We start from the raw sequence: 18,097 nt of genomic DNA, 5'->3' as shown, positions 1-18,097 counted from the left end.
ACTTCAGACACGTGTACCAAGACTCGGCATATTCCTTTTCTGGGCCTCAAGACTCAGACATCAGTACTCAAGGAACAGCACCAGTGTATGTCATCAACAAGAGTGAAGAGCAAATAAATATTAAATTAGTGCAGATCGTTGAGAAATTCCTTGTAATATACGATTATTCATCCTCGGGCCACTCAAACAAGGAAGAGGTTGATAAAGCTTGGCATGCAGTTTCAAAACAAGTAAACATAAATGGTATGTGCAGTGATTAATTTTATTTTAATAAGCTAATGACTGAATTAACTATTATACACATTGAGCATAAGCTCGTTTCGTACAAGTCTGCTCTCACTCTCACATAAAACGAAAAGATTTATGTTAAAGTGTACTTGTTCTGCCAATGAAGAGCTACATTTGGTTTCAAAAAATAAGAACGCAAATGGTTCCTCATTTCAATGGCTTCAGTAGTTGTTCTTCTGCAGCAGGGCTGCAAGTTTTGCAATATAGATTCACAGCTGCCTTTGTCATGGTCATCATCATCATCTAGACTCTGCTCACTAAATAACCCATCCTTTAACCTGATGAAGTTATGGAGGACACAGATTTGCCTGTATTATAATGTCTGTTTTATTTGGTTTACATGCCATAGCCGTTCCAAGAATTCTGAAATTTGAGGCAAGCATACCGAAGGCACACTCTACACTCTTTTGGGCTCTGCTAATTCTGTAGTTGAGAATCCTTCTTTCATTTATGAGTTCTCTGCAATAGAAAAGGTGCATCACACACAAAAAATACAGAAATGGAGTACAGTAATCTTCATCTGCAGGAAGTTTCTTAGGGTCGGGTATATTCAGCGTTCCTTGCTGAAGATTCCTACCAAAAGCTGAGTTTTGCAGGACACCGCCGTCACTATTTCAACCATAATCACCAACATCTACAGATACAGTCAGTCCATATCAGCAACAGCTAGTAGGACAGGACGATGGAAAAATAACCCATACAATTATAGAAGGCGGAACCACTTTTATTGGGGCACTGAATATGGATATGTTTCCCATCTATGGAGCCAGTGCAGTTCAGTATATTCCAGAGCTCCAAATATCTATCAGAAATAGTTTTCCACAACTCTTCTCATGGAACTGGCATAAATTAAGGCCTCAACATAGCCCATATTGCACAACATACATCTTCCACAATTTTACCTATCATTGTTTCACTCTTTTAAATTGAAAGCTTAAGCATTTAAAGCTGTTTCCAGTAGCTAAGTACCTGAAAAAAGAAACATGTATTTCGCCTACATTTAACTGTGGAACTGGCAGAACTGTGGAAATTGCTGGGCCAGATATTTAATACAGACTCCTGTCAGTGGTTCTGCTGCCAGGCCCAAGAAGCCATACTACCTAGCAGAATACTTGGCCTTTGTGACTCCATTTATGAAATCATGAAGGCTGGGCAACATGTTTCTTATTTTAGGTGGGTGGGGGATTTTATAATTGAGTTATTGCCTTACTTTCTTTCATTATACATTCTTACACAAGCATTATTACTGAATTTTGAAAGTGGACAATTTAATTCTAGGCAGCTGGGATCTATGGAGATTCCTCCAACAACAGAGGAACTTTCCCCAGCAATAGAAGGCCCTGTATCTCCCACCACCACAGAAGTATAGAATCTGAGTGACCATGAAGAAATGCTACCTCCACCACGCAGAATTCTTGAAAAAAAGGGAAAGATCCAAAGAGGATATTGATGAGGTTTTCACATCATACCTAGAAACGAAAACAAAAAGGATACTTGGAGAAGAGTGGGACAATCCAGACCTTTGCTTCTTCAAAAGCCTTTTGCCAGATGTCACCAAATTAACACCTGTCCAGAAGAGCGCATTCAAACTATTTCTTCAACAAAACTTACATGACATGTTGTACAGCTCATCCGCTGATTTTCAAAATTCAAGTAATGTGAATCAGGCTGGCCCGTCCACTTCCCTATATCACTATTTAAATGTGAGGCAGTCCAGCACTTCTTCATGCTCCTTACGCCACTGCCCTCCCCATGTGATGGAAGTGTAGCTGGACGTTTTGATCCTAGTTATCACATGTGAGTTGCCACCATGTCATTGAAACTGTAGCCTTTTCTAGGTTAACATACTCAAAATTTTGGACAATTAAAATTAAATATTATTATGAACAATAAGGGACACTTTCAGAGTGAAACGATTCAATCATGTATAATGAACATTTAAGATAAATATGCACAATTTGGCACACATGCTTTGTGATTTCTTATACATGTAATTAATGCTAACACTTACCTTAATGTTATAAGTAGCTGTTCATCAGCACTAATAGCTTTCCTATAGTTTGTATCCTGCTTCCTCAGTAGTGGTGAAACTCTTTGAAGAAGTTTCTTAATAGGATTCTGGGAACATTTGATGATAAGACTGGAATTTCACTGGATCACTTAACAAGTCGCATGCTAAAACGTATGCACCATGTTGAGCACACAAGTCATGAATCCACTTCCTTTTCCTTTTACGTAATTTAAGCCACATGTACATCAAAAATCTTCCTCGCTGAATGACGTCATGTCATCAACCAGAGAATATGTGATAAGACACAGACATGTGCTACTTAAGTGTGCACACTTGAGTCTGAAGCATGAGCGAGGCAAGACTGCGTCTTTTGTCTAATGTCTTGATGCTTGTCTTGACGCAGTTGGTGTGCAGCTGCCCTTAGAGATAGGATGGGCTGGTATGGATTGGATTGATCTGGCTCAGGACAGAGACTAGTGGAGGACTCTTGTGTACATGGTAATGAACCTTTGGATTCCATAAAATGCTGGGAAGTTCTTGAGTAGCTGCACAAGAAGGGCTCAGCTCCATGAGTGAGTAAATCCTTAGCTTGTTAACAAGAGTGTATTTCAGATTTTCAATTTTTATCGTATTTCTGAAATGAATAATAAATGGAAACCTCAGTATTATTACCTGCTCTACATGATTTATAATACATTAATGTGACTGAAAAATCTATATTCTTTGTAGCTTTCAAGTGTAAGTTGTGAGCAAACTTATGAAGTTGAATACAAGTAGCCATGATGGAAACAGAATTTTCTTTCAAGTTTACCCACCTTCAGCTTTCCTAAATACAAGTATTCTACATATGTTATAATTCACAATGCCCATTGCATTTCAGTAAGGGGGTTTTGAATTGATGTAAATGAAATGTTCATACTGGCGATGAATTTTCTCCTGTCCAGCATTTCTTCTTGGTTGGCTTTCATGTCCTCTTTTATTTCCTTCAGGTTGATGTCCATTATTTCTTGCATGACTTTCATATTGGTGTCCACCTCTGCCTGGTCGGCATCCATCATTTGTTTCATGGTTTTCAGGAGATCCATCATCTATTGCATTTCCATAATGTGGCGATATAACTATACGATGCAATCTTAAATCTAGTAATTCAATCAATTCAATCCAATCTGACCACGAGTGTATTGTCGCAACCACTTCCGACACCAAAATTGTCATGTAGGAGGGGTCTGAGTGATGAATATAATGGATTCTTGATTGCATGATTGGATTTACTGGCACTTATTTACAATTAAAATCAATTATAATGGCTCAGATCAATGTCTGTATAACACTCACTCCTGGACTGCTAGTGTCTTCTCTTTCGTGACTGACTTGGTTCTGATTTATGAATCAGTCACTTCTACTGCAACTGCCTTGGATGACGACTTGTCTTACAAATGACTCCATAATACACAAATGCCGAATGATGGCTCACTACTCACTCACACACATACACACACTACTCAGAGTCAGAGTCACTTTATGACTGGTAGTTTACCACCAATCTGTTCATCTTGGCGACAAGCATCTTGAGATTCATGACCAGTAATTTTATTTTCCAACTGAACACTTGCAGTTACAGCCCTCATGCAACATCCTCTCTGACGAGAGGATGGGTCTGTCATATACAATTGCCGCTGGTCCTCACCAGGGCAGTACTTCTCAGGTCTGAGTCCTGTGAAACTATGATCACATTTTACTGTCTCAGATTAGAGACTTCCCTAACCTGGAGGGCCAGATCCCTGTATTTATATCCCCCAGGAATAGGGTGGCCTGGTTATACCCCCAGGCACTGGGTTACATTTTCATCACCTTCTATGACTTGCAGGGCTACGGTTGAAGTATTCAACCCCGCTTCCACACGGGACACACAAACTAATGAATTGAACTAACTCTTTTATAACCTTGGTATGAACCGAATATGAGTCACCATGTCCTACATTTCCTCTATTATACTTTATTTTTCTGTGTTTATTTGTTGCCACGGGAACGTGTTTACCAAACAGTTGTCCAGCAATGGATAATTCCTCACCTATTTGTTGCAGTGCAAAAGTGTGTTTGGCGAGCCACTGGCTAGCAATGTGCAAGTAGTAGGGAAACCATATGGTAAAGTGACATGCCTGTAACCTTCCCTGATAAATTAAATTGGGGGGGGGGTAAGTGAAGAAACTTTTGGATGACCTTGTATTAGTAACATATACTCTAAGGAGAAGAAACCACAAATACTGTTGACAGATGTGTTTAAGTTCAACCAACCTGGTGGAAAGCCACAATACTCTGTGTCAATTGTATGTAAAACACTGGTTTTGTGGTTTATACTACAATGTATCTCAGACTATAGAGTATTGAATGGTTGGATAACTGGCGAATAACAAGCTGTACAATGTTGATGGAAGCAGTCATAGCCAATCAAGATACTATGTCTCGGCAGCTTCCTAAGCAATCATTACATTAATTGGCGTCATGCAGCAAATCTACAAAACTTGGAAATATGACCATAGAAACCAACAAAATGCTTACATCAGCTTTTGGAGGAAAAGCTCATAGCCACACTAGAACATCTGAGTGGACAGAATTTCTATCATGGGTGACCAGCTTCTCAGGTCTTTTTCCCTGAAGTAAGAGCCATTCATGTTCATGATGAAACTTGTGTCGACAGAGTCAAACGATTTATCTGGATGTTAAAAAACATGGGAAAATTGGAGATCAGTTCAAACTGTATGAGAAAAAGGCGCTGGATCATAAAAATGCATGGGCTTACTTGGTGTTCTCCACAAGGGAACTCTTTTAATACTCAGCAATATTCAACAGATTCTCCTTTGAGCTTACACAGCAAAATTGACACCCAATGAACCTCTTCTGTTTGTCAAGCCCAGAACATAACCAAAAGGAAACATATGTCAGGCACTGATCAAGATCAAAGTGTGAAGTGGTAATTAAGCAGCATCATTAAATACATGATTCAAAAAGTGACATATACAGGGTGTCCCAGGAGGAATGGACCAAACTTCGGGAGGGTGTTCCTTATGTTAAACTATGCCGATATAACCCAAAACACCTATGTCCAAAGTTGAACGGTTACGGAGATAATGGCCAGAGAAGTGTCAAACTTTGACCGGTGTTGCACACTTGTTGATTACAAAATACATATTAAAACTGGCAGGAATATGTGGATTCTGTAATGTTAATAATGTACGTAACATCAAACTAACTTGTGAGTGACGGAAAGCCATAAAATTTAAGTACGAAATACTCGCTCGCCATGTCATAATTGTCCTTAGGTTTCCAAGCACTATACATGACACATGACTGGCGAGCGATGACGTAATATGGCTGCGCTATAACCGGACCACATAACTGTGAAAATCTCTTTTGGAATTTCGTTTCCATTATCTCATGTGGATTATTATGGAACCACGTATGCACATTTCGTAAATTATTTACACCATCCAGGGTAAAAGACGCCTCATCACTGAATAAAATGACGCTTAACAGTTCGGGATGAACTTTTTATCCAGTGGCACAAATCCATACGCTGTGCATGGTCGCCTGGTTCCAGATGTTGTACCATTTGATCATGGTAAGAATAACTCTTCATGATGTAAAGTGTGCCACACCTGAATACGTGATACGCCGATGCGAGAGGCGATTCTACGAGTGATAGACGCGGACTTCACTGAACAATATCAAGAATGTGCTCTCGTGTGTCTATCATTCGTACATCCTGCCTTTCAGAGTGCACAGAAACACTTGCAAGAGAACCAGTATCACGCAATGTCTGGTGAATTCGCGTAAATACACTTCGAGATGGAATCCTTCGATCGGGAAAACGCCTTTGGTATTCTTCAACAGCAGCACGTGCATTGCGACCGCAAAATCCACACACAAAATGCATATCACAATTTTCCACGTGTGAAAACACAAGAGGCATTTCAGCAACTCATCACACAACTAATTTACCACCCATTCACGACCCCACTGCAACGTAATCTGTAGGCTTTGGTAGGTTGCGCATGAGATCACGGCTGGTGTGACATCACCACACTCAAGTACAAACAGATAACAGTCACAGCTGACTGTCCACAGTGCGTGGACCTGCAAGAACACTACACTTTTCTCGGGCCATTATCTCCGTAACCGTTCAAATTTGGACATAGGTGTTTTGGGTTATATCGGCATACTTTAACATAAGGAACACCCTCCCGAAGTTTGGTCCATTCCTCCTGGGACACCCTGTATAATTAATGGTATCATGGTGTTCATGTGAGGAGGAGATAAGGAGATAAATTTGATTAACAGATCTAATTTTTACTTAGTGCAAAACGAAATAGTTCTAGGGTTTTATTATTCACCCTCAGATCATGGTTAGCACTCTTCTAAATTCAGTAGGCCTTCAGTTCCAATTCAAGCAACACCAGTTAATTCTGACTGAAATTATACAGAATTTTTATCATCTCTGTGTAAATGTCATAAAAGTACAGAGATACTGGGTTTTCAGACTTTGTCTATCATCCAGATTCTAAATAACTAAGAAAAAAGAAATGTTTCTNAAAAACACAACGTTTCAGAAACTGGATCTTTTTCCGTCCTCAGATGAGGGAAGACACCCACTCTGTTGGGTCCCTTAGAAAGAGCTAGCCTCAATCAGTGATTGAGGCTAGCTCTTTCTAAGGGACCCAACAGAGTGGGTGTCTTCCCTCATCTGAGGACGGAAAAAGATCCAGTTTCTGAAACGTTGTGTTTTTTCTTAGTTATTCAGAATCTGGACGATGGACAAAGTCCGAAAACCCAGTATCTCTGTGTGTTATACACCATCATCAGAACACTATAGTATCTACTTGTCATAACAGTAGCTTAAAATAACATGCCTCTTTTGCCATTTAACATTGTACTATATGACCAGATCTTCTTTAAATAAACTAAAAGTAAATAGTTACTTGTGAGTATCCAGTAACACTGCCAATTATTTATTTCATTCTGAATGCATGCAGGAAGCTAAGGCATGTAAAAATTTATACTTTAAACTAAGAACTGTGTATTTCTGACATACTATTGTGGGATACATAAAATTACATGTAACCAGACTGCAAAACTGCACAAAATGTAGCAAATTGGCATGATTTATTTATGAAGAGTGATGATGTCCATGTGAGATTTGAGATGCACATAGCAGTGGTCATAAAGAATACTGCCTCCTGGGATGTGACACCCATGTACTCTGATAGAAATTTATGAATGTTCCTCTAAAACAGGGGTCTCCAAACGTTTCGAACCGCGGGCCACATTAGGTAATTCAGCACTTTCAATGGGCCGGATAAAATGAGAAATTAATAACTCCAGGTATAGTTTTATTGAAAGCACAGAATTTCATAAACTAAATACAAAGTACGTGGGAATAAATTATCGTATATTAATGACAACAGACAGTAGCAGCAAATGGTCATATTTTCATTACAAATTATAATAAAACAATTAATGTGAATGATGGAACTCTTTTTGTGTTCTTAAAATCTGATTAAATTAAGGTTCAAATTTTGAAACGCTAATGAGAAGTAGCGACTTTAAATGTTCATCAGATAAATTTGCCCTGTATTTCGACTTGATGTACGTCATCTGGGAAAAAGTTTGTTCACACAGATATGTCATCCCAAAAATGGAGATAAAAGTTATAAGTAAATTTCTTTAAATTTTGAAATTGCTCAGAGTTCAGAAATTTATAAAATTCAATCAAATTTCCGTCCTTGTATTTGTCTTTAATATGATAATTTTCCTGAAGTTCAGTAATTTCCATTTGAATTTGACTTGGGACATCTGCAGTATCAAAGTCAAATGGATTTTGAAACAATTTAATTTCCTAAGTACTGGCATCCAAATCAGCAAATCGCTTATGAAATTGTTCTTTCAAATCTGAAATGACTAAATTTGCAAATGAGGAAGGAAATTCAGCTTCACTCTTTTTATGCAGCTCTGCACAGTATAGCATATGAACAAAGTTACAATTTTTTTTTTCACTTGGCTTTCCAGAAGTATCAACTTTGCTCTGAATGCCTTGATAAGTGCATATAAAACACAGACTAAGTTATTTTCACCCTGCAACTTTAAATCCAAATTGTTCATATGGTTCACCAGATCAGCAAAAAATGTTAATTTCCAAAGCCACTCAGTATCTGATAAAAGTGGTTCTGAATAATATTGATATTATTAACATAATATGGAATATCAATATATTTTAAACACAATCTTAATGAATGAATGTGAAATCTATGAGCAAGTATTTCTTTTACCAGTACTCATTGGAAAATTAGTTCAATTGGCGCATTTCTGCACAATTCTTTCGCGGGCCGGATAAAATCACATCGCGGGCCGCATGTGGCCCACGGGCCGTAGTTTGGAGACCCTTGCTCTAAAACATCGGTAAACGTCTACAAAACTATACAATGCCACATCTCAGATGATGGTATTCATCTTCATGTTGTCAGTTTGGTATAAAATGGTCATCATCTTTAAAACAATGCATAAAATGCATAGCACAGTATCTTAATTCTACTACAGGATTCAACTCATGTACATACCATTGTTCAGTCTACTCAGTATTTATTTTATTTTACCAAAAAATGTATACTGACATAGTAGTAGCCAATACCCAATTTGCACAAAAATTATTCTTGCTGCTTAGTAATTAACACAATTCTAAAATTTATAAAATTCCTTGTAATGATATTATTATTACTGCATTCAAACACATGCCCATGAGCATTGAGGCAAACAGTTTTTAAAATTGAATAACACAAAATATTTTTGAGGGCCATAACGAGCACTAGGCATGATAAAAGACACACTGAAGCAAGGTGGATGAGGCTGTTGTATATGGTGATATACATATATGGGAACTAATGCATATACAAGGGTTGGATAAAAAGTAGAGGCAACACTACTGTAACATGAAAGACGTGTGTCAGATGACACTAGCGCTGTCTGTAGCTGATAGCAGAAGTTCAGTTGAAGTAGTGCAATGAGTGGCTCTGGTTGTGTTTCATTGAGTTGCATTGTGCATTGTCTTGAAATGCAGGAGCCCAGTTCAAGCACCCTAATTGTTCAGATGACAGTATAATATGAAATAAGACATCACAAGACAATTAAGAAATATAATTGGATGCCCCTTTTATGTAGTGAAAATGTTTCTAAAAGTAAGCTCAATGAATCGGAGAAATTTGCATCATTCTTGTCTCACTAAGTTGCACACATTTTGTCCAAAATATTTTTTGTGGTAAACATAAACTAGGGTATTCATTCAGGTAAAGTTAACTGGCTCTCATATGGCTGACGTGGGCTGGAATATTAGTTTGCCAGCTGATATGGGCTCAGAATTTATGTGCTAGCTGACAACAGCCCAAATAATAATATCTTAGCTAACACAGGGTCCAGTCATGGACTCAAATGTGGCATGTAGACTTGTTACTAGGCAGTGACTGCGAAGCAAGCAACTATACAGTGGCTGTTACTACATCAACAGTGGAACGGTATTTCTATGGGGTTAATACTGAGATGTTATAAACAGGACAAGTGAGGGGTGCGTTAGTCAGATAGAGGACTGCTGAATTTCAGTCATGATCTGCTGCTGTGGAAGCTGGTGGCTGAGGCCAGGGACAGTTCAGGAACCCAGAGGAAGGGAAATGTCCATTGTGGGAAGCTGCTACCAAGAAACAGCTAGGAAACACCTGCCTGTGGACATGGGTGTGTGTTATAAAGAGCCAAAACAGTTCCGTCATCTGTGACTGGTGAAGATTTTTCTTATTTCAATTCTTCATGCCCTTACATGTTTCAGTCCTTAGAGACCATCATCAGAGGGACATCAATACAGTTTGGAAACCACTATTATAAATCAAAAGTGTGTGTGTGTTTGTGTAATAGTGTACTGTAAATTTAGTCATGCTCTGCATCGAAAAGTACAATATACAGGCACAAATAAAAAACCTGTCTATAGTCACTAATATCAAGTGACAGCATGTTAGCTGACATGGGGTCAGATATTAGTTAACATTGGGCCCAGAAAGAGTAGTTCAGCTGACATGGACTCAAATGTTTTAGTGTTAGCCAATGTGAGGTCTGACAGTGTTTTAGCTGACATGGGCTTGGATATTACTGTTAATAATGAAGTGTTCCTGCAGGAACTTCAGTTCTCAAATACAAATGAAGTATGAATAAACTTGAAATTGTCTTATTTATTCATAATTTTGAACAATCTAGCTTTTAAAAGCATACATAGAACGGTTCCTTCAACAATGAACAGACATTCATAGAAGTACTTACTGTCTGCAACATGTTTGACAATGTTTCTGTCATGGCAGACCCAGTTTTCTGGACCATCTCATATAGGATATCAGCCCTATTTTCCAGTAGCAAGTGTGGATGGCCAAATTTCTAAAAGGTTTTCATGGGCTTGTGAAACAACGGGACAAGTGCCTCAATGTACAGGTAGATTATGTTGAAAAATAAAAGCATTTGTTAAATCAGTATTCTTATTTGTTTAAGTTCTGTATCCATTTTTAACTTACTTACTGACTTACCTACATATAAAATTTCAAATTGCAGGAATCTCCACTTATACAATTTGACTTGCATTTTCAAATTTTAGGCAAACATATATCAGGAGTAGATTCTAAAGGGTTTTGACAATGGTGTATAATACCCAGAATTACTGGGTTTTTGGACTTTGTCTATTGTCTGGTATTCTAGAAACTAGAAAACACAACATTTCAGAAACTGGACTTTTTTTCGTCCTCAGGTGAGGGTGGGGTAGAAAGACATCAACTCTGTTGAGTCCCTTAGAAACGGCTAACCTCAATCATTGGATAATGTGTCAGATTCACTACAGCTGTTTAATCACCTGAGGCCAGGGTCCTGCTGAATTAGCCTGCGCATGGTTTAGCGCACATCAGAGCAGTATAGCAGTTTCGATATATTAAGACACCTGAAGATGGCCATCTATGGCCAAAACATGTTGTGTTAAAAGGTGAAGTTGGAGGAATAAAAAAAAAAAAAAGAGGAAAAATTGTTGCATTACTGACGGACTGTGGTATACATACATGTCTTAATTAAACATTAAGAATAAATGTAAGATTTAAGGTGGCAGTAATGAAGAGTGCTATCTTCTGAAATATAACGCAATGTAGTCCACTCAAAGTCAACTGATGTTTTGGAGGAACATATTGCCTCCATCTTCAGATTCAAGATTAAGCTGAGCAAGAAAGCAGGGTGAAAGTAGTTGGCAAGCAGAGCTTCCACGCTGGTTTTTTGCTTGCTCATTCTTCGACCCTGAAGATGGAGGTGATATGTTACTCCGAAATGAGCAGCCTCCATAGTCTAGGGGTAATGTTCCCACCTCATGACTCGAGGTATGCGGGTTCAAACCCAGCAGAGGTCGTGGAATTTTTAAGGGCAAAAAAATTCAGGGAACAAGTCCTCCAGGAGGGACTTTAAGCTGTGGGTCCCGTGTCGTAGATTTACGGCAGGTAAAAGATCCTCATGTCTCTAGGAGACCACTGAGCAAAATTAGGCAAGTTTCCCGCCCAAGTAGTTTCCAATGCCTCTGGTAGATGAGGGAAGTATCGAGTACTGAGGACCAACCTCATTGGCTGAACGGGGCTGATAGCATGCACCAGTACCGGTTGGGTATGGCGACTGGTAGAATATCAAAGGGGGACGTACAATAGACTATTAGTCACGGTGCATGGGGAAACCCACCCCTTCCAATGATAATAATAATAAAAAATAATACTTTGAAATGTCAGTTGATTTTCAACAGACTACACAGTCTTATATCCCAGAAGATGGTACTCATCATCAAGAATAAACTTCGCAACAGAGTTAATGTGCAGTTTTACCACTATGCATGTAATTCATTTGTTACGCCGCAGCGACAGGGGGCGTGAAGGTATCCTCCGCTGCCGCCACGGTTATGCCGTGAGTCGGGGGACGTGGAGGTATCCTTCCTCGCCTCCACTTGTTAATGCTGTAATGAGATAACACCATCATCCCTAGCTTACCCTCAGCTAGGATTCTCCTCTTCGGGGTTTCCTTTTCGGTAACTGCTGCCACCATCTATTCTCTGCTCTTCAATTGTGGGGACTACTCCCTGGCCTGTAGTCATACCCCTTCTTGGCCGCTCTTCCCTTAGTTTACAGGTAGCGTCTAAATACTTATTAATACCCTTTCTTATTCTGTCTGAAAAGGGCGTTGCGGTCGAGGCTACCATAATCTGTCTGTGTGGCATGAGCCTATCCCTGTCTATTTGTATCTTCGGCTCCGGCCGCCACTGCGGCCTGTGTCAGTTCTGCCCTCGCTCGTCAGGATTACTCTGGATCGGATGGGGGAGGTTGAGTATAAATACGAATCACACCCCCGGTACATCCTATCCTATCTTAGCTGTCTATTTACNGGGGGTAGATAGCTCCTCCCTTGTGTTCTAATTTCTTAAAGTTAGGCTTTCATTGGGTATTCTATGTGGCTGGGGGTGGACCTCTTGCGTCTTGTCGCTGTGTATTTGCTCATATGACCACCTCCAGTGGCCTAGTTAGCGGCGCGTCTTGCACACGGTATTACGCATGAATGCTGATTATCGCATTCTTAACCTCATTGCGTGTCCATGTGTTGTCATCTTTGCTCTTTCACTGCAAAACACTTTTCGCAAGTCTCCAGGCACCTAGGTAATGACTTAAATTTTCAATCCCAAATTTGATCCTCAACATCATTATCTGGAAACAGGGGATTTTAAATCTGATAACATGCATCTGACAGCCATGTTTTAACTCAAGCATGGTGGTATTAGTGTTGAAAAACTGCAGTTCTTATGCACCATTAAAACAGTGTAACACATGGTTACTGAAAGTTAAGAATATAATTAAACCCATCAATTTGGAAATATGAATACTGCCACTCACTTTGGATCCACATTGGCCATGGCTTCATCTAGTATCAGAATCTTGTTCTGCCTGATGATGGCATGAGCCAAACAAAGGAGCTGGCACTGTCCCACACTGAAGTTTGTTCCACCCTCTGACACTTTGTCGTTCAGCCCAGCAGGTAGCTCATCAACAATCTGTTTTAACTCCACCTCAGCTAGGGCAGCCCACAGCACAGCATCTGGATATTGGTTGAATGGGTCAAGGTTGTTCCAAAGAGTTCCTGAGAACAGGATGGGCTCCTGTGGGATAATGGATATCTTGGATCAAAGATCTTGGAGTTCAACTGAGGTGATGTCCACACCATCAATATGGATTGACCCACTAGACAGGTCCGCTAGATGGAATAAAGCTGTGATGATGGATGACTTGCCTGCACCTGTACAACCCACAATGCCCACCTACAGAGTGAGAGTCAAGAAATCATAATTTTTGGACATCATTTACTTGCTTCATTTCAAATCACAATACTTCTGTTAGGTGCCCAGGACAAGGAAGACTTACTATGGAAAGTAGCAGCCTCCGTAGTCTAGAGATAACGTTCCCACCTCATGACTCGTGGTACGCGGGTTCAAACCCGGCAGAGGTTGTCGAATTTTTAAGGGCGGAAAAATTCAGGGAACAAGTCCTCCAGGAGGGACTTTAAGCCGTGTGTCCTGTGTCGTAGTTTTACGGCATGTAAAAGAACCTCATATCTCCAAAGGAGGTCACTGAGCCAAATTCAAGGACGTTTCCCGCCCAACAGTAGTCTCTAATGCCTCTGATAGTTGGAGGAAGCATTACAGATACCGCCAAGCCAGTAGAGAACTCGCTGGCTCGGTCGGGACTGATGGTACACACCAATATCGGTAGGGTATAGAGACTGGCATTATATCATAGAGGGAAGCACAATAGATCAAGCTGGTCACGGTGCATGGGGTAACCCACCCTCTCCAGTAACTAACTAACTACTATGGAAAGTCCAAACATGTTAAAAGCCTAAAGTGGAGGAAGGTGGTATCAGGAATAAATGAAGAGGAAATATTTTCAACCACTTTTCCAACTTCCCTTAATTATTGATAGGCCAGTACAAATTCTGGGTGCTGGGCTGAAATGGTCAATAAAACTTTCATAAGGGTACTTCAAATTTTCTTGCTGTTATATTACTATTTTTTTTAATTGCTAGTGGGGTGGGACTAAATTCTTCGTACTGTGGCCACTTCTGGCCTATTGTACCAGCCCCAGATGATGGGTGAGGGTGATTGTGGAGCAATTGGTGGAATGCAGATTGGCAGGGGAAACTGAAGTACTCGGAGAAAACCTTCCCCAGTGCCACTTTGTCCACCACAAATCCCACTTGACCAGACACAGGATCGAACCTGGGCTGCCGCGGTGGGAAGCCAGCGACTAACCGCTTGAGCTACAGTGCGGCCTATATTACTACTAGCACCACTTTCTTACTTTCCTCCATCCATTTTGAATCTTGCCCCCCACACTGCTTTCTGATCTCTTTTATTTGTCCATCCTACTGTCCTTCCTCTCCTCTTATTGTAACAATGGGAGGAAAATAGTTTAGGGTTTTCCCCCTATCCATGTACAATAGTAATGATCAGTTGTGTTTTCCCTAAGCATGACAGGAACTGTTTATTTATATGTAGATGTTTGAATGTCCATCTGTTAATAGAAGCAAGCAAATCCTTACCTGAAGAATTTTGTTTTCATTCAGCCTGTTTGATTTATATAAATTTGTACAGACCTCATAATTACTTTTTGCTCAAAGACTTTGATGTTTATAATTTATAATGCTCTTTATTGAAATATTGAATTGAAATGAATAGAAATAGAAATGTTACCTTTTCAGCTGGTTTGAGAGTAAAACTGACATTCTTCAGGACAGGTGACTCATCCTTGGAGCAGGTAAGAAAAACACGATCAAAAGTGACTACACCTTATGAAGGCCACCCACCTTTTATCTTCCAATCTGCAATATAAGTTCAACTTTCATTAGCACACAGAAGAATAAATGTTCAAGGTTTTATAAAGTGTACTGTACAGAATGTTTACCAAGGGTGTTCCTGGATATCTGTCATAGTGTCCAAGCGGTGTTATGGCAAGTTTTGTCTTCTGGGATGTAATACCATGTAGTCGTTAAAAGCAGGGATTGCTATATGCTTCAAACTGATTTCTTGCTTGGCTTATTTTTCAACCCTGAAGTTTGAAGTGACAGATTCCTCCAAAATGTCACTGACTTTCAACAGGCTACATAACATCATACACCATAAGACAGAACTCTTCAATTTAAAACCACTGAAAAGTTTACATTGTAAATTTGTTAGGACTTGTAAATTAAAAATGCTTTATATGTGTGACATGATATACCACCAATCAATACTCAATTTTCCACATGCTCAACAGTATTTCAGCAGTCACAGATTCTAATGCTATACAAATCCTGTATCTCAGCTCCATTAAGTCTGCTAGAATGAGGTCAGGGGTGTGCTGTGACCAATGCACTGGTCCCCACAACTGAGGTACATGTGGAAAAGTATCATCCTGCTGGACTATCAATATTAGTGGTCCTTTGTTTCATAGGCTGGAAGTGAGGTACTGTCCCAACACAATCAGATAAATGCAACTTGGCATGCATTCTCCATGAAAAAGGAAGGTCCAAAAATCTTAGATTTTGACAGTGCACAAAAAAAGTTCAAGTTATGGCTATCTCAAACATATTAAAAAAGAATGCTTATTTTCGCTTCTCTTTATTCTGATGTTGCAGTGACCGATATTTTCACATACATGAAAAGCTACCTCAACACCAAACACAACCTACACAGAGAGTGCATGAACCCATTTTAAGTTTGTGCAAAATCAGAGCACAACAAATATCAGATCTCTTTGTCATGTTGTGTCACTTGTTGCAACAACTGTTAAGTGTAGGATTTAAATTTTAACCTTTTTGTACAAGCTTACAGACTGCAGAATGGGGCACATTAAGCTTTTAACTACTGTAGTGGGTGGATTCTCCTAGATCTCTAACATAAGTCTGCTGAACAACATCCATATGAGCACCCCTGGACTCTTCTCTTTACAGATGCAATCTATCCCTTCAAATATTCTGTACCACTTCAGCACAGAAAGCTATGTTGGCAGTAATTTACAAAACAATGCAGAAAATTGTCATTGCACATATATCACTGATCTTGCCTCAGGATGCTGCAACATGCTTCAACTTTTCACTTTATGACACTGAGCACCAGCACTTTTATCATACATGCTATGCATTCATCCACTAAATATTGTTGTAGCTGTTGAGTTTAATTATAATATGCCCAAACCAAAAACACATTTTATCAACATGTGGCATATTAAGGCCAGCTGCAACTATAAATTCATATTGTATATACTCCACCTACTAGAGGATCAAGAGTGAAACTTCATTAGTTGGTGTCACAGAGTGTGAAGTCACTATTAAAAAAGTTAATGCGAAATGCATTAGAATAGTTTGTTGAGGCACTATGCTACAAGCCAGAAGGTCGTGGGTTCGATTCCTCGTGAGGCCATTGGATTTTTTTTCGATTTACCTAATCCTTCCAGCTGCACTGTGGCCTGGGGGTGACTCAGCCTCTATCAGATGTGAGTACCAAGAATCTTCCTGAGAGGTAAATGGCAACCGACATGTGAGGCTGACTGTCTAGAAAATGTGGGAGCCTCAACGTCGCACAATCCTATGGGCCTCCACGGCCTGTTACAGGGATAGCTTTACCTTTTATTACAAAGATAATAGGTATGGCTTTCGATGTTATATTTCCAGCAATCATTCAGATATACAGACGACTTTTTGTACTGTAAATTTGCATACACAAGGTATGACACCCTTGCTTGTACAGTAGCTGAAATTTATAATTCTTCTAAGCACACAGCAAATTTTTCATGTATAAACTCACTTTCATATCACTGTCACATTTATAGCTACTGACATATCAACACTATTTCACTTTTGGAGCAAGCATTCAAAATGTGACTTGTATCAAAGGTACATAGATTCACTACAAACATGATGACCAGAAGACATCCCTCACTTGACTTTCAATTTCAGTACTTTATTCAATGGAAAAGTAGCTTCAAAACATTGCCTTTCACTCAAAGAATGACATTTTCCACTAATAAGAGACAGTTATACAGGGCACGCGATAGCATAGTTGGTTGAGGCACTATGCTACAAGCTGGAAGGTCACGGGATCGAATCCCCATGAGGTCAATGGATTTTTTTCAATTTAACTAATGTTTCCAGCCACACTATGGCCCTAGGGTCGACTCAGCCTCTAAGAGAAATGAGTACGAGGAATATTCCTGGAGGTAAAGGACGGCCAGCACATAGGGATGACAATCTTACTGCCATCTATGAGCCGATTGTATAGAAAATGTGGGAACCTCAACATCTCACAACCTTATGGGCCTCCAAGGCCTGTTACAGTGATACCTTTACTTTTACATGTACAAAATTACGAATTTTGGTTTTATACAAATGCCATTAGGCGAGTAAATGTGGTGCTGTAGGTGGAAAATAACCTTACTTTCTTTGTTCAGTTCCATATTTTGATGGAAGATTTATAGTGCAGAAGAACAGAAACTTCTGTGGGTAATGTCTCCATGGCATCAAGAACCCCAAAAGAACATTTCAAAGTGTAATGTTGCTAGAAGTAAGAGGCAAGTGAAATTTAGATACTTGTATGTGTAATGAAAATAACAAAATATGTGTAGTCATACAAACTCTGCTATATACATGTACTGTTTTGAGGTTATACATAATGTTTATTGG

The 18,097-nt window shown here is 39.5% G+C and overlaps 1 pseudogene; it reads right to left on the bottom strand.

Annotated features, from left to right (window-relative positions):
• Positions 1–256: 256 nt before the first annotated feature.
• Positions 257–17,871, bottom strand: LOC111861253 (annotated as a pseudogene).
• Positions 17,872–18,097: the final 226 nt, after the last annotated feature.

This window comes from Cryptotermes secundus, unplaced genomic scaffold (genome assembly GCF_002891405.2).
Source record: "Cryptotermes secundus unplaced genomic scaffold, Csec_1.0 scaffold25, whole genome shotgun sequence".
Classification (NCBI taxonomy): Eukaryota; Metazoa; Arthropoda; class Insecta; order Blattodea; family Kalotermitidae; genus Cryptotermes; species Cryptotermes secundus.
The sequence above is the reverse complement of the archived record's forward strand: the minus strand, read 5'-3'. Positions and strand labels throughout refer to the sequence as shown.